This window comes from Mauremys mutica, chromosome 14 (assembly GCF_020497125.1).
Source record: "Mauremys mutica isolate MM-2020 ecotype Southern chromosome 14, ASM2049712v1, whole genome shotgun sequence".
In the NCBI taxonomy this organism is placed as follows: domain Eukaryota; kingdom Metazoa; phylum Chordata; order Testudines; family Geoemydidae; genus Mauremys; species Mauremys mutica.
Genome location: NC_059085.1, coordinates 21,244,802 through 21,265,834, shown reverse-complemented (window position 1 = coordinate 21,265,834; position 21,033 = coordinate 21,244,802). Strand labels below are relative to the sequence as shown.

General features: G+C 40.7%; 1 long non-coding RNA gene across 4 annotated transcripts in view; it reads left to right on the top strand.

Moving 5' to 3' along the window:
* The window catches only part of LOC123349264, a 279,415-nt gene that overhangs the window by 125,412 nt on the left and 132,970 nt on the right, over positions 1-21,033 (top strand). For 2 of the 4 annotated variants that reach the window (XR_006573444.1, XR_006573443.1), the window contains one exon: positions 2,447-2,561. The exons of 1 other annotated variant lie outside the window; for it this stretch is intronic. This is a non-coding gene — a long non-coding RNA (uncharacterized LOC123349264). Of the gene's footprint in view, positions 1-2,446; positions 2,562-15,049; positions 15,131-21,033 lie in introns of those variants that run through there. One more of the 4 variants, XR_006573445.1, reaches the window with a different exon arrangement.

The window sequence follows — 21,033 nt, the reverse complement described above, 5'->3', positions numbered from 1 at the left end:
ATTATCAATATAAATATATGAAATATTAATATTAATTTTCTGTCCCACAAATGATGTTATTTACTAATTGTATTGGTTGTAATCACAGTATAAGAGAAGTAATTTATCTTACTACAGTCATTTGTGTGAAGTAGCAACAGAGTTCATATTAGTCAGAATATTATTAGCTGTCATGTCAGCAGAGTTGTCTTTATTAGAAGCAATAACATTTTCTCCACAACATTTTTTTTTGGTACAATATTAACGATGATGCATATAGAGTTTCCACAACAGCCACACAGTTATTCACTTTAACATGAAGTATAGCTGCATAGATATCTATGTGTATACATGGAGGAAATAGTTATGTGATAAATGTATTATGCATCCTTGATTGCATTGCTTAATCCATCTCCCTTGGGATGCAATCTAACAGCCCAAACTCCTGAGCAGCTTCAAACTGCAAGGCCTTTATTTAAAAATCAACCTTCCATCTAAATGGTTCTTCTCTTTCTCCCAAAATTACATTTGCTGTAGGTGCAGGACAGGTGAGATCCAGTCCTGGACCACTGACAGCTTTTCTATATGTACTAAAATGAAGACTTTAAAGTCAAGTCTGATATCTGCAGCTCAGCAGAGATTCCACCTTTACAAATGGATGCAAGACACACTTCTAGCCCTGAAGTATTACCTTTAAAATCCTGATGTTCCGAGGAATTCAAACGTATTTTAGGTCATTTTAGAGGCTTTTCTGGATCGTACCCACACAGAGATTAGATTCATAGTAGCTAAAGCTCCTGGCTTTTCAGGTGAAGGAATAGGGAGAAATAGATGACCCAATTAAAAAAAATTAAAGTTCTTTGACAACAAAAATAGTTTTTCAATAGCATACAGGTCATATAGACAGTACATCATGGAGCGGTGTGGTCAGCAATTCTTTGGGATGACCTGCATAATGCAATCATCCCAAATTCATACCACACCAGACTAGCACGTATCATTATTAATATAGGACCAGATTTTGATACACTCTCTTACTATATTGGGCAGGATGCACTATGAGTAAATAAATACATGTTGATATGGTGTGGTTTTGTCAACATGAAACATGCTTTAGGTAGGCTCTAACTGCCACCTAGCATCTGTGTCTGGCCTTCATAACGGTAACTGTCACATTTACAGGGCAAGGTGTGCTTTAGACCCCTTTTAGTCCTTCATGAATGCACACTTTTGCTCCTTTCGCTGCCTCTGGGTGCAAACAAGCAATTCAACCACTGTTAGACTGGATCTCTGGGCTGCAGCCCCCCTGTTTCCCAATCGCATTAACCCAACAGGCCCAACTGAGTTAGACACCTGTAAACTTTTTTCCTCCATGAATCTTTAACTCAAAACCAGCATCTTCAAAACAAGCATTATTTCTTCATCCAACATAAATAGCATGTAGAGCAAAGGATTAAAACCAAAAAGACCTATATGAGCCTTACCTATACCATAAAATTCTGTAAATTCCCTTCAGCACAGTTACCCCTCTCAGGATAGGGATTAGCAGCCTGCTTGCTTCAGTTTCTGTGTCTCCTTCTCACTGTGTCTCTATCAGGCTCTCACCCCTGGGCAGCTGCTGACAGTGTACTCAACTCCCCTAAGCCAGCATCTTTAAAAACAGTAGTATACCCTCCAATCCTAGGGTCAGGTCTTGGAAGTTGCCAGCCTGGTTGGAATCAGGTAGGGGACATTCCCCAGTTCATAGCTTCCCCATTGTTTCCTCAAGGACCTTTGGCATTCTCTGTAGACTATTTTATCTTTGCCATAGTTTTGTTTCCTGTTTTGTTTACCCCCTGGCAGTCTTCTTTGATTTAACTCTTTGCAGTCAGGCAGGATAATAATTGGAGGTGCATGTAACATTTATTAAAAAAAATACACACAACTCCCTCATTCTCCACAGTAATGATGAGTGAACTTACAAAGTGGCCAAGTTTTGGTTTGGATAAACATACATTTTAACTGTTCCCTCCAGAAGCTATTCTAGTCCACTATATTTCACTGAAGCGGAAACACTTTTAAACGTAGTTAAAGAGAAAACAAAAGAAGTAGGAAGACAAGAAAGACCACAACAAAGAGTAATTATACAAGAATCCATTATTCCCCAATGAAAACCTCTCTAGGTCACAGAATCATAGAAAGTACGGCAAAACAAGATTTATTTATGGCATCATCTAGTCCATTGTCTTGCCACTGCAGAATAGTTCTCTTACTGTAGTTTTCCTAGTGCTTTGTCCATTTTAGTTGAAGTAGCTTAAGTGATAGCGTTTCCACCAATTCCCTTAGAAGATTATGCCACAATCTAATACATCTCTTTAATAGCCTTTCTTCTCTAATGTTCAGCCTTTGCTTTGTTTCATCCTGTTATTCCAACCCCATGGGCCACCTTAAACAATTCGTCGCCTTTCTTGGTCTTTATGTCTTTCAGACACTTACAGATGCTTATTATTGATCCTTCATCTTACAGCTGATTAGAGGGAGAGAAAACCAGATTGAGCTGTAGAAGAGATCGCCTCCAAGTTATGATGATTGGGAGAAGCAGGTGTTTTTAATGGTTAGCTATTTCTTTGTTAATAAATTGTATTAAAATTTACTTGTATTACGATTTATTTGCAAAATATTAGGGGGATTCATGTATTTACACATTTTTCCTTGATTTGGGGATGTGTGTGGAATTTTTTATTGATCTGTTCATGTTTGGGTAACAGTGGTTGGAAAAGGATAAGTGGGACTTCCACAGTGATATTTTCAGTCAGCATAACCAAGGATATAAAGTCTATCATGCTCAGGGGACTATACACTGTTGTTAATTGCTTATTCACTCCTGCTTGAGACAATGCTATCAGGAGACTGATCACAATTCTGTTAACAAATGGCAGGCACAGATAGGAGCTTGCTTAAATCGTTCTCCATTAGAAGTGCTGCAGTAATTTGCAGCACACATACATTCCTTTAATGAAGGTATAATTGTCACCTAGCAGCAATGGTTATTGTTTCCTGTTCTCCCATCCAGTTATCAGTGTTGCTGCTTATGCCTTGAAGTTGCAAATTTTTCATAGAACAAAGCTTTCAGTTGGCAAGTTCCAGTAAACATATCACTGCAAATGTTCTTGTGTTAGAAAGGTTACTTTAATCTTTGACACTCTGTGATGCTTTTGTCCACATGAAGCAGCAAAGAATCCTGTGGCACCTTATAGACTAACAGACGTTTTGCAGCATGAGCTTTCGTGGGTGAATACCCACTTCTTCAGATGCAAGTGGTGGAAATTTCCTGGGGCAGGTATATATAAGCAAGCAAGAAGCAAGCTAGAGATAACGAGGTTAGATCAATCAGGGTGGATGAGGCCCTGTTCTAGCAGTTGAGGTGTGAAAACCAAGGGAGGAGAAACTGGTTCTGTAATTGGCAAGCCATTCACAGTCTTTGTTTAGTCCTGAGCTGATGGTGTCAAATTTGCAGATGAACTGGAGCTCAGCAGTTTCTCTTTGAAGTCTGGTCCTAAAGTTTTTTTGCTGTAGGATGGCCACCTTAAGATCTGCTATAGTGTGGCCAGGGAGGTTGAAGTGTTCTCCTACAGGTTTTTGTATATTGCCATTCCTAATGTCTGATTTGTGTCCATTTATCCTTTTCCTTAGAGACTGTCCAGTTTGGCCGATGTACATAGCAGAGGGGCATTGCTGGCATATGATGGCATATATTACATTGGTGGAAGTGCAGGTGAATGAACCGGTGATGTTGTGGCTGATCTGGTTTGGTCCTGTGATGGTGTTGCTGGTGTAGATATGTGGGCAGAGTTGGCATCGAGGTTTGTTGCATGGATTGGTTCCTGAGCTAGAGTTACTATGGTGCGGTGTGCAGTTGCTGGTGAGAATATGCTTCAGGTTGGCAGGTTGTCTGTGGGCAAGAACTGGTCTGCCACCCAAGGCTTGTGAAAGTGTGGGATCATTGTCCAGGATGGGTTGTAGATCCCTGATGATGCGTTGTAGGGGTTTTAGCTGGGGACTGTATGTGATGGCCAGTGGAGTCCTGTTGGTTTCTTTCTTGGGTTTTTCTTCCAGTAGGAGGCTTCTGGGTACACGTCTGGCTCTGTTGATCTGTTTCCTTATTTCCTCGTGTGGGTACTGTAGTCTTGAGAATGCTTGGTGTAGATTTTCTAGGTGTTGGTCTCTGTCTGCGGGGTTAGAGCAGATACGGTTGTACCTCAGTGCTTGGCTGTAGACAATGGATCTTGTGGTGTGTCCGGGATGGAAGCTGGAGGCATGAAGGTAGGCATAGCGGTCGGTAGGTTTTCGGTATAGGGTGGTGTTGATGTGACCATCACTTATTTGCACCGTGGTGTCTAGGAAGTGGACCTCCCGTGTAGATTGGTCCAGGCTGAGGTTGATGGAGGAGTGGAAGCTGTTGAAATCGTGGTGGAATTTTTCCAGAGTCTCCTTCCCATGGGTCCAGATGATGAAGATGTCATCGATGTAGCGTAGGTAGAGAAGGGGCGTGAGTGGACGGGAGCTGAGGAAGCGTTGTTCCAGGTCGGCCATAAAAATATTGGCATATTGTGGGGCCATACGGGTGCCCATAGCGGTGCCACTGATCTGGAGATATATATTGTCAGCAAATTTGAAATAGTTGTGTGTGAGGATAAAGCCACAGAGCTCAGCAACCAGGTGTGCTGTGGCATCATCAGGGATACTGTTCCTGACAGCTTGTATTCCATCAGTATGCGGGATGTTTGTGTAGAGAGCCTCTACATCCATGGTGGCCAGAATGGTGTTTTCTGGAAGGTCACCAATGCATTGTAGTTTCCTCAGGAAATCAGTGGTGTCACGGAGATAGCTGGGAGTGCTGGTAGCATAGGGTCTGAGTAGAGAGTCTACATATCCAGACAGTCCTTCAGTGAGAGTTCCAATGCCCGAGATGATGGGGCGTCCAGGATTTCCGGGTTTGTGGATCTTGGGTAGTAGATAGAATAACCCTGGTCGGGGCTCTAAGGGTATGTTGATTAGTTCTGGTGTTAGTGTAGGGAGTGTCCTGAGTAGATGGTGCAGTTTCTTAGTGTATTCCTCAGTGGGATCTGAGGGAAGTAGCCTGTAAAATTTAGTATTGGAGAGTTGTCTGGCGGCCTCCTTTTGATAGTCAGACCTGTTCATGATGACAACAGCACCTCCTTTATCAGCCTCTTTGATTATAATGTCAGGATGGTTTCTGAGGCTGTGGATGGCATTGCGTTCTGCACGACTTAGATTGTGAGGCAAGCGATGTTGTTTTTCCACAATTTCTGCCTGTGCACGTCGGCGGAAGCATTCAATGTATAGGTCCAGACTGTCATTTCGACCCTCAGGAGGAGTCCATGTGGAGTTCTTCTTCTTGTGCTGTTGGTGGGAGGGTAATTGTGTATCCGTGCGCTGTTCAGTGTTGTCCTGAAAGAATTCTTTGAGTCGGAGACGGCGAAAGTAGGCTTCCAGATCACCGCAGAACTGTATCATGTTGGTGGGGGTGGCAGGGCAGAAAGAGAGTCCCCGAGATAGGACAGACGTTTCTTCTGGGCTGAGTGTGTGGTTGGATAGATTGACGATATTGCTGGGTGGGTTAGGGGTACCACCGTTGTGGCCCCATGTGGCAGGTAGGAGTTTAGACAGCTTACAGTCCTTTTTCCTTTGTAGAGAGGTGAAGTGAGTAATGTAGATCTCCTGTCTTATTTTAGTGAAGTCCGTTTGTATGGAAGTTTGGTTATTGATGAGAGTCTCCAGGTTGGAGAGCTCTTTTTTGATGTTTTCCTGTTTGCTGTATAGGATGCTGATCAGGTGGTTCCTCAGTTTCTTCGATAGAGTATGGCATAATCTCTCACTGTGGTCTGTGTAGTATGTAGATAGTAGTGGATTTTTTACCTTTAGTCCATTAGGTATGATGTCCATCCGTTTGCATTTGGAAAGGAAGATGATATCTGTCTGTATTTGTGCAAGTTTCTTCATGAGGTTGATGGATTTCCACTCCATACGGCTAAATGCAGTGCCTTGCATGGTGTCAAGTATCAGAGGGGTAGCCGTGTTAGTCTGGTTCTGTAGAAGCAGCAAAGAATCCTGTGGCACCTTATAGACTAACAGACGTTTTGCAGCATGAGCTTTCGTGGGTGAATACCCACTTCTTCAGATGCAAGTGGTGGAAATTTCCTGGGGCAGGTATATATAAGCAAGCAAGAAGCAAGCTAGAGATAACGAGGTTAGATCAATCAGGGTGGATGAGGCCCTGTTCTAGCAGTTGAGGTGTGAAAACCAAGGGAGGAGAAACTGGTTCTGTAATTGGCAAGCCATTCACAGTCTTTGTTTAGTCCTGAGCTGATGGTGTCAAATTTGCAGATGAACTGGAGCTCAGCAGTTTCTCTTTGAAGTCTGGTCCTAAAGTTTTTTTGCTGTAGGATGGCCACCTTAAGATCTGCTATAGTGTGGCCAGGGAGGTTGAAGTGTTCTCCTACAGGTTTTTGTATATTGCCATTCCTAATGTCTGATTTGTGTCCATTTATCCTTTTCCTTAGAGACTATCCAGTTTGGCCGATGTACATAGCAGAGGGGCATTGCTGGCATATGATGGCATATATTACATTGGTGGAAGTGCAGGTGAATGAACCGGTGATGTTGTGGCTGATCTGGTTTGGTCCTGTGATGGTGTTGCTGGTGTAGATATGTGGGCAGAGTTGGCATCGAGGTTTGTTGCATGGATTGGTTCCTGAGCTAGAGTTACTATGGTGCGGTGTGCAGTTGCTGGTGAGAATATGCTTCAGGTTGGCAGGTTGTCTGTGGGCAAGAACTGGTCTGCCACCCAAGGCTTGTGAAAGTGTGGGATCATTGTCCAGGATGGGTTGTAGATCCCTGATGATGCGTTGTAGGGGTTTTAGCTGGGGACTGTATGGAGAAACAGAACCAGTTTCTCCTCCCTTGGTTTTCACACCTCAACTGCTAGAACAGGGCCTCATCCACCCTGATTGATCTAACCTCGTTATCTCTAGCTTGCTTCTTGCTTGCTTATATATACCTGCCCCAGGAAATTTCCACCACTTGCATCTGAAGAAGTGGGTATTCACCCACGAAAGCTCATGCTGCAAAACGTCTGTTAGTCTATAAGGTGCCACAGGATTCTTTGCTGCTTCTACAGAACCAGACTAACACGGCTACCCCTCTGATACTTGTCCACATGAGTATGTATAGCCTATAACAAACAGATACACCTTAGAAATTATTCAGAGAAGCCAACTATAAACAACATTATATCAGTGCAAGTACAGCTTCTAAAAGGAATTGCATCACAACTAACGATAGACATTTCTCCAAGATCTAGCAGACTGAACAGTTACTGTTTAGCTTTTTGAAATAGTACCATCAGGTGTCTCCTAAAATATTACAGCTAGCACAAAACTGAAAAGTTATCCTACTAGAAAATAGGTAATTTAATATAAAACCCTTTAAAACTCCATTTTCTTGGACATCTCCTTAAGGAGTCATTAAGGATCTTTCATTTTTCTTCTCGTCTGTCCCAGCTTTCTTCAATTCTGCCTCTAAATCTCCAGCTTTTCCGCTCCTATTCAAACTCTGTCATTCTGAATGCTCTGGGGCAATGAAATTGAACACTATATTACATGTCCAAATACAGGTTAATAAAAATAGAGAGAAAATAGTTAACAGGATTTATATAAAGCTCAGCAAATACTTGATTAATTTAATCCTCTTTTGCTTTTGAATATCCATGAATAGATTATGATTTCCTCAAATGTATGTCATTCAGATTCACTTGACAATTTTTCTGAGTTTTTTTTTTAATTCAATGGATTGATTATGAACTAGTCTATTATGAACATTTGATACCAATTGAAACTGAAACAGTGTTGGTTAGTTGTGATGGGTCACATCAGGTGATATCCTGGCCCAATTGCAGTCAATGGGAGTTTTGCCACTTTGGTGGGGGTCAAAATTTTGCCTATGCTGCTGTTTCCGTTCTCTGATTATATGATTGTAACTCTTGCAATAAGAAAGATTTTTGAAGAAGCCACTCAGGCTTTGCATTTTTTTAGGAAGAGTTGCAACTTAGAAAACGTTTTAACTCTTTTCCTTTCTGAGTCACACAAACCTTACCTGAGGCATCATTCCTAGAATGTTGAGACTGTTGTAAGAATTATTGCCTAGGTGCAGCTGACAGTTAATTTTTGTCTCATTGCATTTATATGCATTAATTGTGGGTGTGATCCTTGCTGTGAAGAATATAGTCAGATCTTTGTCTGGCTTACAGTTGCCTCTGGGATCTAAGTAAGAGGTTTTGGGATACCTGATCCCCTGCTGTGTGATAAATGTCTCATCCCATGTGCCAGTTTGCATATGCCTAATATATAATAACTTTAACATTACATATTTTGACATAAGCCACAATAATATAAATGCCTCATAAATGTTATGGCTGGCAACACCTTAACAGAAGTAGCTGATCTTGTGGAGCACTATGGAAGTGTGCTCCAGGCTGTCTGATAGCTTCCATCTTTGGATTATAGCATAGCAACAATGTTAACCTTCAGCCCCCCATAAAAACAGCAACAGGTGAAATCCAGGCAGTCAAGCAAATCAAACAATTGTATGGTACTGATGGGGATTTTCAGGGACCCTGCATGCCTTGCCCCAAACTGTGTCCAGCTGGCCCCAAGCTAAGTTAGCAAAGCATAAGTAACAGTAGGCCATTGTAGGCCAGCTTGACATTAAGGCATAGGAAAATTTGCAATAGCTTGTATGGCATAATCAAAAGGCCAACAGGAGAAAAAGGGGAACCAACGCCTACTGGTAATTGTGTAACCTGGCCTAGTATAACAGCATATTAGCTATGGAAAATTAATAAAGCAGAAGAGTCTTGTACAATGAAACCGCATGTAGGTGGGCGCATATACAGTTAGGAAAGGGCTTACTGTACAACTCTATTGGAAATAGTTGCATTAAGCAATTTAACATACAATAAGATAACGCAAGATAAGGTAACGCAAGAAGAGGGACGTGGCGAAAGCAGGAGCCTCTAGGGACAATAACAGGAAAACCCCTAGATGGTGAGGGGCACTGATTGGCTTGCTGATAAGAATTATACCAAATAAGGGTGATAAAATTTGTAATGTGTGATTACGCGTTGCGGTTTTTACCTTTATAAGCTTGAAGCAATGTAACCAACGTAAGGCAGCTACCCCCCCTTTTGCATGGGGCCATGCTGACCTTCCCTATATGCATATTTGTATTCTAATAAAGGTGCCTCAAGGCTGTGTCTGACCCAAAATCAACGGTGTGGTCAATTTTTCCACAACAGTACTTAGGGGGAAAATGTATAAGGTATGGAGGAATTTTTCTGTATCAAAAGGCATAGAATCATAGAAATGAAGGGCTAGAAGTGACCTCAAAGGTCATTGTAACACTTCCCATGGATACCCAGGACTATGAGGTACCTTGCTAGCACCTGCTCTTAGTTTGAGGGAGTCTTGTCTGTGCCTGTTGTGGATCAGCTCCCTGACTCCACCAGCCTTTGACAACACAAGCACTATCTTCCAAGCCTTCACAGACCTCACTCTCTCTGGCATATTGATTGTGGATATGGTCCACATGTTTATGTGCATGCAAACTGATTTAGCAAAGGTCCCTGTACACAAGTCCCCCATAGATATGATTCCTATTCTTCATAGGAATAAATTGCCTACATGGATAGTGGATGGGGCTGCTTTTGTCCCCAAAGTAGACGGACATCAATGTTGCACTGCTTTCAGAGGTGGGAGGCTGGTAAGTGGTGGCTGCTGGCCGGGAGCCCAGCTCTGAAGGCAGCGCCGCTGCCAGTAGCAGCACTGAAGTAAGGGTGACAATACCATGTCCACTGCAGGGTTCTACCCCCTACTGTTTTCCCCCTCATTTTTGCCCCATTTCCTCTCCTCCTGCCCCTTCCTGCTTTGCAACCTGGGCAGCTGCCCTGCTCAACCACCCTGGTTACAACCCTGCTCTAACCTCTCCAAGATAATTTAGTGTACTAATGGGGGAAAACATGTGTGTTGCAAACCTCAAAATGTATGCAAAGTTTCTGGAGTGTGCAAAGTAAGCTAATTTAACACAAAATTGCAGGTGAAGCCTAATATTGTTGGAGCTTCAATTTCCGCAATATCATGAATGAAGTAGGACCTTATCTATGAACCTATAACAACACACATGTCACGCTCTTAGCAACATGAAGTGTCTTTTCTGTAAGCCAGTGTAACAAGGACAAGGCTTCATCGTTCAATCTCTTTAGAAGGCTGCATAATATTCAGATATTATTTCTAACTCTGTCCCATCTCTTCATATAGTTTTTTTTCTGCTTACACTTTCAGCTGGCATGCATGCTTTGACATCATCTCTGCCTCACATTCTCTGATAAAGCAGTGTTGCCACCATTGGAACTATTGTAGCTGTTTACTAACTTGGTATGAGAAAAGATCATGGCCATCTACATATTTGATAGCTCAAGGTCTATAGCAGGTTAACATGAAAATATACCTTGGAGTTGCTTGTAGAGTGCAATTGTGACAAACTATAAAACCTTTAATATCAATCATCCCAGCAAAATAAAGAAAAGAGGGGGTTTGATGACAGCTCTTTGTAAATATATATATAAAAACTACAGATGAAAGAAGAGAGCACATACATTTACCTTGCTGGGAACTGGCATTTGTCTGAATGTGATTGCTTTAACTAATAATTTATTACGGTGTTTTTCAACTTCAATATGAAACATTTTCTCTATATTTCTGCTAGCATTTATCAGCATAGATGGACAACTTCCTTCATCTATTATTCACCCACTTCTGTTCTTGGACTTTTAAACATGCTGTGATCAAGATATACAGACCCTTCACATCTAGCACATACTCTGTAGCCTAGAAAAGGGCTTATGGAGGCATTAGAATATACCTGGAAATGAGACCTTCCTGGGTCAGCTCATTTACCTCCTTACAGCTACTCTGGGTTCAGCTTAGTTGCTGCTTCATATACAAGAAAATCCAGTTAGGTTCCAAAGGAGACCATGCCAAAGTCACTGATTCCTGCCCTATTGAGAAAACAACATGGAACAGTCAATTCTAAACACATCAATCTCTCCAGTGTTATGACAAAACAGGAGATTGGGTAGTAGGTGGGCCCTCTGGTAAATTAGTTTTAGATTATCTAAGGTTATCTAAGGTTTTACCTAAGAAGCAAAACTTCAATGCATAGCCACTGGACAATCAGCGGCCAGTAATTTCCACAGCCCCTGACTAGTCACTGATTTTACCTCATTGCTGGTGAAGAAACTAGGTGATACTGAAGAAGAAAGAGCCATGCCTAAAAGTCAAAAAAGAAAGAAAATACCCCCTAAATACCCCCTTTGTCATATTACTTTGTATTTTTGAAAAGCTCCCAAGAAAAAATGGTGGGAATTTCCTGAATTTCAATATTTTTGTCAAAAACAGAGCTTTCTATCGAACCTCCCACTACACTTCTAATGAAAAGTTTTGTTGAAATCTCAAACAAATTTCAAATGTAATCACCTGTACTCTTATGAGTATCCAGCGATTCAGACTTTCATGAAGATGGAAACACTTCTTTTGTGTTCTGTAGAGCTCTACATGAAATGCTCCATCTTCTTGGATTCTATCTTAACCCAGATCATGAGTTTTGTTTCAGAAGAGGCAATTAAATGATATTAACTGACCTTGATTCTGAAGATGACATTGCAGTACTTTTCAACAAACCTTGCAAAATTAAAGACACTAACATTATGGCACAGTGAAAGTAAAACCATAGTGCTCATATACAGATTGATGAAGATGAATGTAATGTTTTTAGGGGCACATAATGAAGAGGGAGATTTCCCTAGTCAAGAAGTGTAGGGAAGTGGCTTATATTTAATATCACAAGTTTCCTATTTACCAGCTTTTTATTTCATTCTGAGACATTATTTTGAAAAGCACGATTTTAAAGCTTTAGAATTCCCTTTTTTTAAAAAAAAAATCTACATTTTTCTAAAGGCTAAATAAAGCCTCACTAAAACTATAGCACATCTCTTTGGGCCTGTAGTCAGTAGGAGTCTTTCCAAATACTTCAAAGGGCTTGGATCAGGCCCCTTATCCTCAATTAATGCAGGACAAAAAGGAAGTATTTGATAGTTTGCTGTTTGTTTTTTATATATTAAACAAACGTTCACGATGCATCCAGCGATGGTTTATGTTTGTGCTCAATTAGTCATGCTTTAGAATAGGATGATATTAGGGTTTGGGAATCCAGCATGATGATAGTAGATTTATTTCTTTCTGTAAGAAAAATAGCCCATTTGCTTAACTGTCAAATGTTGACCGTTTCAATATGTTCAAGCCTAGAAGGCTGAAAACAACGGCACAGATGCGATTCACATAGGGCTCACCAGCATGGTGCATCAGTGTTCTGGCTTGTTGGAAATCTTCCAAGGGATTCAGAAAAAGAACATACTGAAGTAATGCAAACCGTTATTTAACCAATTAGTTAGGAATATGTGGGGGGGGGGTTCAGAATGATCAGATGTAGTTTTGTTAATTTTTATTTGTTCTCATCAAAAATTTTCCACATAGAACAAGTATATAATCATGATAGCTCTTATCTGTAGTTAAAATGGATATGTATCAATTATAAGAACTTTTAAAATAAAAACTGTATTCATTAAAAGGTTTCCACAAATCCTCAGCTGATTGCAGGAACTAAGTGAAAGCATACAAAATAACAAACGAGGCAAATAGTTACTGGTAGCTAAATGTAGCAAAGAATACCCAGAGCCTAGATCATGATTATAGATGGTATGTATTTATTTACATCTTAGAAATCCAAAGTACAAGATTTCCCACATTCTCACTTAGATTCTTAGCTCTCTGGGGCAAGGACTGTCTTTATATGTTGTTGTTTTTTTATTGTACAATGCCTCATTTAATTGGATTCTGATCCCTGACTGGTGTCTTTAAGTAGTAATGCAATAGATATCATAATAAAATAATAATAATAATAATACATTATAATTTTAAGTAGTAAATCAAATTCTCTGTGTTACACAAAATTCATACATACCAAGAGCATTAAATGCATAGATTTATTTAGGATGATGATTATTTCACTTTATTTTTTATTTATTTATTTTGTTTTTATCTTTTCCTTAAATAAATCTATTGTGGATGTAAAGATTTGCAGATCAGAAGCAACAGCAGTTTTACAGGGAGGACCTTCCAGGTCTTCAGCACAGTAATGAAATATGATACAAAGCAGCACAGTGTCAATAAATCTACGGGATAAAGGTCAGGTTTACATCGATGGACGGACCTGGCAAATACATTTGTTCCTGCAATGTCTGTGTTTTAAATGCCACCCTCTGATGAACCTGCTGCAGAAACACTCTTTTGGTTTTGATGAGATGTCAGTTTTGCTCAGTGCTGATCAAATAAGATGAATGAAAGTGAAACAAGAACAAAAATATTACTTCTGTCTTTTATTCTTTATGCATTACAGGAAGTGGGTCAGTCAGGGAGATTTCTCTTAAACAAATAGCAATCACTGCACAATATCACCCATTGATCTATTTCACAGCAGGCAATAGACTTTTTGTCAGAAAGGACATACAATTCAAATACCACAGAATACATACAAAAACCAATGACAGATTTAAAAAGTATCTTTTCCTCTTGGCCCCAAAACAATCTAGGCTACCAATTCAGGGCATATTTTCATACTTGTAGTGGAGATGTAGATCCTTAAAAACTGTGTTTTACATTAAATATTCTAATGTAAAAAAACTCCAGACCTGTCACTTAAAGAGTGCTTTACATATGAAAATGCAGAGGCATGCTGTTAATTGTATACAAATCAGATTTAATCAGCAAAACAAATAAAGAAAAAACTAAAAATGTACAGATGGAATGGACCAGTTTTACTAGGTAATGAACCAAATTCTGTAGCTTTATTATCATTTTACATGTAGTTATTTGAAAGTATTATGCTCAGCTTGAATGATATATCCTAATCATAACTCATTCATCTTCTTGAGAAACTGACAGCAAATAATAGTCCATAGATCAGTGGGAATCTAATCTATGTTTTTAATGGTACATTTCTAACAAAAACAGTCTTTTCCTATAAACAGTTATGAAACGGCGACACTCCAGAGCCATTTACAGTGGTGCAATACTTGTCCCTTACAGTTGAATGCATAAAATAACTGCACAGAAAAACTGAGTGTCCTATCCTGCTCCCACTGATGTGAACAAGAAAATTCCCAATGATTCAGAGCTACTCGCCGGATAAGCACCAAGGCCAAAATCTTCAAAATTAGAGATCTAAGCGCGAACCTTAATAATTGGCTTGATTTTTCAGAGATGCTGAGCACCTGTAGTTCTCACTATTGTCAGCTGGCTATCAGAAAGGGAGCTGTTCAGCACATCTGAAAATCAGGCCACTAACTTAAGTACCTAACTATTGGTTTAGGTGTTTAACCGTAGGCATATACCAAAACGAGTGGTGTTATATTTCCAAACAGTTTATTATCTACACAGTAGCACAACTCTGAAAGCAATAAAGATATTCTTTCACAAGAGTATTTTATAGTCAAGAACCCAGAATGCCTGCTTCATCACAATTTCAAATCAACAACTAAATTATTCTACCTTCCGTGTCAAGTTGTCTCAGCTGATATAATGTATAGATGATATTTCTTCTGAGGACACAAAATAATCAACCCATATGTATTTTAATACAATGGCACCTGCTGCATTATCATTTACTCACAAGCAATGCTGTTGTGTTTTATGTAATTTACAAAGGCACAAAGTGCTTTTGCACTTCATTTATGAAGGTCTTGCAAGAAATTGTAAAATACTGGGAATGCCTTAAATAAAGCTAATCCTTCTGCTATTAATTAGGAGATTGATTCTGCAAGATGTTCTTTCACCTCCCATTGAAATCAGGGTTTGCAGGAGTGAACATTAAACCTCCCATTACTACTTCACTTTTCTAGGTGTGCACAAGCCAAAAAGGTGATAAAGCCACCCAATGGAGGAAGATCTAGGCTGGAGTGAAAAAATGAATTGAGAATGGCGAAGACTTACATTAAAGTGGCTGCTTCTGCTCTAACCACTTATGTTGGATTATACACCAATATTCAAGTATTTACCATATAGTATAAAAAAAACTGCAGAATTTACCATGGTAACCATTGCACCACTTGCTACTTACTGTACCTGTGCTATCCTTGAAGTGCAGAGAGCCTTCTTTAAGAAAAGTCTGTATTCAAAGCTTACAAACTGTTGATTATATTTCATGTTTTCAGGAGAAAAAGATGCAGTTTTTTGTATGCAGAGCAATTCTTCAGGTTTTCATTATCTTTTTAGAAAATGAACAGATTGGAGTGACAGGAAAAAAAGAGATTTGAGAATTATACTTTTGGTGAAGCACATCTGGAGCCTGTGCATTATGTGTGTTATCTTCTAGACCACCATTTTGGCTCATTGTAATACTGTAACATCCTTAATATTTCTACTTAATCTGATCGGTTATAAAAAATGGGTAGTACTAGGATGGGGGCTATTTGTGCTTTTCTTTGTGAGCAATCTAATCTGATGCTATAGACTATATTTTCTTTAAGTAATGTGGTCCGGCACTATGGCACTTTGTGTTTCAAAGAAAATAAATACATAACATCACAGAGGAATATTATAAAATGTGTATCATGTGTATTTAAGAGGGACAGTACAAAAAATAGACAAATGCTCCAATCCTTTTTCGGGTAAAGCTGAGTAAGTCCTGATGGGAGTTTGCCTTAGTCATGAAAGTGTGAAATTCATCCTCGTATGAAGGATAAATGCAAACCTATTTGCATCCCTTAAGTCCTGTGGTTAGGGCACGCCAATGGACCAGCAGCCAAAGGGCCTACACAGACCCTCTGCACTTTGGAGAATGTCACCTTGGAGGGCAATAGTGGGGGTTAGGCTAAACAGAGATCATGGAAGTCATGTGTACAAAGATCCTGTGGCTATAACAGCTTATGTATATGATGTAGAAGGACTGTATCCTCAATTCCAGATCTAAGGTTGGGGAAGAAAATTGGTGATGTACAGCAGCCGACCAGCTCCATGGGCTCTGGGAGGGACTAGCCTCTCTGTACTCTGCTCACTTCAGCAATTTAAAGTGCAATTTAAACTCCATTTCTGTACAAGTGATGTCAGTGTCATCTTGAAGAAAGCCAGGCAGCGTTTGGTTCATATTCTGTGATGTGAGACCAGGGGTGGCGCTATGTTTTTTGCTGCCCCCAAGCACGACAGGCAGGCGGCTTTCGGCAGGTGCTCCACTGGTCACGCGGATTCGGTGGCACACCTGCGGGTGGTCCGCTGGGCACGCAGATTCGGCAGCATGCCTGCGGGAGGTCGGCCAGTGCCGTGCCATCGGCATCCCCACCGCCAAATTGCCGCTGAAGCCGCAGGACTGGCGAACCTCCCGCAGGCGCACTGCCGAAAGCCGCCTGCCTGCCACCCTCACAGTGACCGGAAGGCCGCCCCCCGCGGCTTGCCGCCCCAAGCACGCACTTGCTGCGCTGGTGCCTGGAGCCGCCCCTGTGTGAAACTCCCAGGAGGAATGGGGAGATGCAAAATATTTTGTTCTATAGCAAACACAGAGAGCTCACAAGTTTAGTCTTTACCTTATTTCATATAAACTTTTCTGATGAGATCAGCAGCTGCCAGCTCTATGGAAATATTCCAAATATCTATCACAGAATAGGAAAGACGTGGTTCCTGTATGAGAGGAGAATCAGCTGCATTTCCCCCTCCTCCCTTTTAATACTATTCATTCCTTCCTTCCATGTTACCTCTCAGTCCTGTTTAAATCATAACCATATTTGGAGCTTCTCCCTTCTCATCATTAACTTGCCTCTGTTTGCCTCAGCCCTACCGAGGATCTGGCTCTAACACTTCCAGTGACAAAGAATTTAGCAGTTGTCTTCAATGACCATTAATATTTTGGAATAATTTGAGCATGATGAGCATTTAATAAACACACACTGTGCTATCCCACAGAATTCCTCCAGTAATGACAAATAGCAGGGCCCAATTTTGCTGACCAAGCAGTCTCTTTTATATATGGATGCCAGTTGTACTTTATAAATGACTTTAATTTACAGTGCATTACATGGCTATGTATTTCGTGCCTCTAAATCCCCATGCAATAATTTGTGCTCTTTCCCTTGATAGTTTAACTATCTTTAACCTTTTGTTAAGATAGCTTCTTAATAATCCAGTCTGACAATTTTTCTTTGAATAAATGTATAGTTACTATAGTTGTACATCATCTAGTGTTTATTTTTGTAACTTTTTCTAACCTTGTTAACAACAATAGAATTATTCTTAACAGACATTCTTCTTTGGAGAAAATGCCCTGCACAAACTTATTTCCTTACATAACTACAACGAGAACATTTAATTAGATTTGCCAATGTCACTGACAAATGGATTGCATGTACTGTAAGTAATGTATATCCTATATGCTTACACAGATTAGAATTTTACAGTATCTTATTGACTTCTGTGTAGAAAGGGATTTCAATAACAGAAAATAAATCATAATCTTAATCAAATACTGTATGAGTTTTCACTTTTCAAAAATCCACTTTATGATGTCTCAGATCATGAATGCAGGAGAAGATATTTCTATTGTGAAAAATATTTAGCAGCTGGCAATAATGAACAATCAAATCACGAAGTCCTTCCATGGCTTCATCACGAGGTATCATTTTATCTTGTGAAACAAAATATCTAGGCTCTCGTTGTCTTCCAAGGGATAAGGTGGAGTACTTCTTGAAAATAATCTTCAGGGTTAAGGACACAGATAAGTTTATATTTTGATTTTGGCAAACTTTGATATTTATCACTGGGTAGTGTTTGTTTTTGAGCAGATGGTACAGCCAAGATTTCAAGGTCTGTTGAATGATGGTGGTTTTGTGGTTTGTTTTGGGGTTTTTTGGAAGGAAATGTGTTGTCCAGTTTGACAAAGGTAGCATCATCAGCATCATCATGTTCCCATTACACCTCTGGAGTTTAGGGCAGTGACAAAACTCCTGTCTGTTTCTGGCAAGTCTTTCAATGGTTCCCTAGCTGTGCCCCAGGTTTTTCAGCTCAGCTTCCACAGCTCTTTGTCATATTGTTTTCAGGCGGCCTCGTTTTCGCTTGCCTTCAGGTGTCCATCTTATTGCTACTCTGGTGATGGAATCAGTTTCCATCCAAAGCACATGGCCAATCCATCTCAAGTGCCTCCTGGCAATGATGGTGCTCATATCTTTTTGGTTGCACTGTGTGAATAGATCTTGATTTCAGATTGTTCTGGGCCAAAAGATAAGGCGGATTTTTCTGAAGCAGGTTGCATGGAATGAAGACAGTTTGGGCATGTCATATTTTCTCATTCCCCAGCATTCTGCACTATAATGTAGTGTTGAAAGTACGCAGCGCTGATAAATCTTGAGTTTGGCTTTGGCTTTGGTGTTGTATTTGGCTTTATTGAGTCTGTTCCGCATGTCCTGGCTTGTTCCACCATCCTGGCTGGTAGGTGAATGTTTCTGCATTGGTGAGAATATGATCCTCTATCCATACTGGTGATGGTGAGACAATATAAAAAATCATATCTGCCTTATTGCAGTTGATTTTCAGTCCAATTTGCTGGCTGAATGTGTTGAGTCAAGTTGTTTTTTCTTATATATCGAGTGTATGTGATAGGAGAGCGAGATCATCTGCGAAGTCCAGGTCTTCAAGGGATGAGAAGAGTGTCCTTTTAATGCCTTTGGGCACGTCTTCTGTGGCATGCCACATTACCCAGTCAATGGCAGTGCTGAAGAGGATTTCAGGCATGACACACCTCTGATGTTTTGACTTCAAAACTGAGCTCACTGTAATCAACATTGCATGTAAAATTGGAATAGAAGCTTTTGATTATGTTGATTATATGGAGAGGGATTCCATATGTCCACAGAATGCGCCATAGGCTGGTGCTGTGAATGCTATCAAAAGCCTTCTCAAAGTCTATGAAATTTATGTAGAGTTGCCATTGCCATTCTAAGCATTGCTCTATTCTGTTTTGTACAGTAAAGATCTGGTCTGTACATCCACGCCCTTTCGAAAACTGGCTTGCTCTTTTCTAAGAATGCTATCAACTACCTCTGATATACGCTGGACTATGATCTTGCACAATACCTTGCTTGGCACAGATAAAAGGGTGATAATATGCCAGTTATTACAATCCCTGAGAGTTCCTTTCTTTGGCATCTTCACTATAACCCAGTGGTGGGCAATCTGTGGCAGGCTGTGAGACAGTTTGTTTGCATTGACCATCTGCAGTTTTTTATGGTTCAGAGACCAACATAGAACTGGCCTCACACACAACTATGATTAGATAAACAGAATACAAGCAATGTTTTATATTAACAAACAAGGTCGATGTATCTGTCTGGACTTATCCTAGACTGACCAAACCACTTTCAAATTGACCACCAAGCTGGTATTTGGACTGTTTATTGGGAAGTGATAAATTAGAACTCTAACAACGGGGAAGATTAGGAAAGGAGCAGGTGATCAATAAATTGCCATGATTTTGAACATAAACTTCCAAGTCTTCTGCATAAGACAATGGTATAGTGCTGGTGGATACATTTCCCTTTCACTGGGGGAGTGGATTACATGGATGCTTGCCTTCTAGTACTTGAACTAAATTCAGTAAAGAGCCTCTTCCATCAAACATAATATACTAACATATATGATCCACTAATCATGTCATGATTGTCACTATGCTGGACACCATGGCCACTCAGCGCGTCATAGAAACAATAGAAAAAGAACTCCGATCTCCTGTTCAGTAAGCATAGGAGCCTCCTATTTGAGCTGAAAAGAACAGATCTTTTAGTTGTTATTTGCGAGTCAGTCTATCTACTGCTAAGAAAGCTGATTTCATTCAATAGGGAGCAGTGGTGCACACATACATGCTAGTCCAGGGTTTCTCAATGCATGGCTTGTGACCAAAATTGGGTTGCCAGAACATATCCAAGAGTCGCATGGGAGGTCCAGAAGGGGTGATAGTGGTGTTGGGCCCTGGGGGGGTTGTTGAGAGTCCACCCTGCATTCACCTTACAGTGGTGGCAGCTCTGCAGCTGTGGGTCCCACACAACTGTCTGGGCTTGGCTCTCTGCTCCAGGCATTGTGACCTGGTGCACAGGGTTGCAGTGCCTCTCAGGTTTCACCCAGCTGCCTCTCCATCATGATGACAGAGGGCTGGCTAGAGCAAATTTTAGTAGTGGCACTGTGACCCCATGTGCCAGGTTAACAACGCCAATCTCACAGATTTGGCCCAGCCAGCCCCCATCTGGGTTGGCTGGGCCAAACCTGAGTGGCATTGCAACCCCAGAGGTTGTAACACCCAGTGAAGGAAGCTGGGCCCAGGCAACCCTGTGGGACAAGAATTGCAGGACTTACCGCTATGGTACACATGGTGCACTTATTTAATACTTATTATCTTAATGCTTAATATCTCTTATATATTGTTGGTAAGAAATATTTAGTAAGTCAGATGTTTTTTGGCACTTAATCTATTTACTGGGTCGCAACAGGCCATCGAGGTTTACAAATGGATCCTGAGTTCCAAAAGATTGAGAATGACAGCATTAGCCAGTTCATTACAACACTTTTCATTTGTATATGGTACTTTTCAGTTTGAAGTACCCCAAAGCACTTTACATAGGGCCAGATTATCTGGTCCCCTAAGTTCAGTTTGTATCATGTACACCACTCCAGCTGCCCCCGAACCCTCGCCATAAGGAGAGGGGGCGGGTATGGCAGAGTGGGAGTATGGCAAAGAGGAGCTCTGCTATGCCCAGTTCTCCGCTGGTGTAACTTCCCGGGAGAACCTTATGCTAGTGGTGTTAGAGCATTGCAACATTGAATATATTGGGGTGGGTCATTCAGGATCAGA